The sequence below is a fragment of the Coenobita brevimanus genome, chromosome 66 (genome assembly GCF_032717465.1).
Source record: "Coenobita brevimanus isolate Jiangsu-jjx chromosome 66, ASM3271746v2, whole genome shotgun sequence".
Taxonomy (NCBI): Eukaryota; Metazoa; Arthropoda; class Malacostraca; order Decapoda; family Coenobitidae; genus Coenobita; species Coenobita brevimanus.
In genome coordinates this window covers 38,552,630-38,554,059 of record NC_137019.1, presented here as the reverse complement: position 1 = coordinate 38,554,059, position 1,430 = coordinate 38,552,630, and positions in this window count along the sequence as shown.

Sequence of the window (1,430 nt, the reverse complement as noted above, 5' to 3'; positions counted from 1 at the left end):
AGGGATCATATGGCAGTAATTCACAGCCAAGACACATGATAAGCAACGGAACAAATAACTGGAGAGAAGACAGTAAGGGAGAGAATAATGACTAAAGATGTTGACTAATTACTGGAGGGTCTCATTTTCAGGTATGGGGTTTCAAATAATTTTTTTTTTCCTCTGTAAGTGGGAATGTGGTTAAATCAGGGGAAACTTGGCAGTGTTTAGTAGTAGTAGTAGTAGTAGTAGTAGTAATAGTGGTGGTGGTGGTGGTAATAGTAGAAGTAGTAATACTGTTGTATCCCCATGTTCATCTGTTGCCCTTCTCCCTAAGTCCACCATTCGCTTTTCGGGGGGAAGGGAAGTAGCTGGGGGTGTTATTTAACCATGCAGTGTAGCCGCCCAGATATATCAGTGCCACCACATGAAGGCGTCCCTCTCCACCACCAAAGCAAAGCGGCAAACCAGCTTTATAGGTAGAAACGGAACTGTATTAGGCTTTTTTCTGTAAACTATTGAAAATATAACCCCTTCAATCCAGTGACATCTATCTATTACCACATGACTTAATCCTGTAAGGGGTAGCCACAAGCAAATTCCCTCCACGTTGCTCTGTCCTCTGCCATTTGACTTCCCTCCCTCCAACTCACACCCCCTTCTCTCCTATATTTCTCCATTCCATTCATCCATCTCATTCTTGGTCTCCCTCTCCACCTCACTCACATACACTCCACGTCAGTCTCTCATTGTCCATCGTGTCCACCTGGCCCAACCTATGCTTCAGATATTCTTGTTACCTCTATGTGTTTATATTCAGCTTAGGAGACACTTCAAACTGGCGAGGTTAGTTACAGTATAACGCTGGGTGGTAACCATAACACCAAACAGCAGCATGATGTGCAGCCTACTATGGTATAGATGATGTGCAGCCTACTATGGGGTACCCATGGCAACCCTTTACTGTACAACGCTGGGTGGTAACCATAACACCAAACAGCAGCATGATGTGCAGCCTACTATGGGGTAACCATGGCAACCCTTTACTGTACAACGCTGGGTGGTAACCATAACACCAAACAGCAGGATGATGTGCAGCCTACTATGGGGTAACCATGGCAACCCTCCACTGTACAACGCTGGGTGGTAACCATAACACCAAACAGCAGCATGATGTGCAGCCTACTATGGGGTAACCATGGCAACCCTTTACTGTACAACGCTGGGTGGTAACCATAACACCAAACAGCAACATGATGTGCAGCCTACTATGGGGTACCCATAGCAACCCTTTACTGTACAACGCTGGGTGGTAACCATAACACCAAACAGCAGCATGATGTGCAGCCTACTATGGGGTAACCATGGCAACCCTTTACTGTACAACGCTGGGTGGTAACCATAACACCAAACAGCAGCATGATGTGCAGCCTACTATGGTATAGATGATG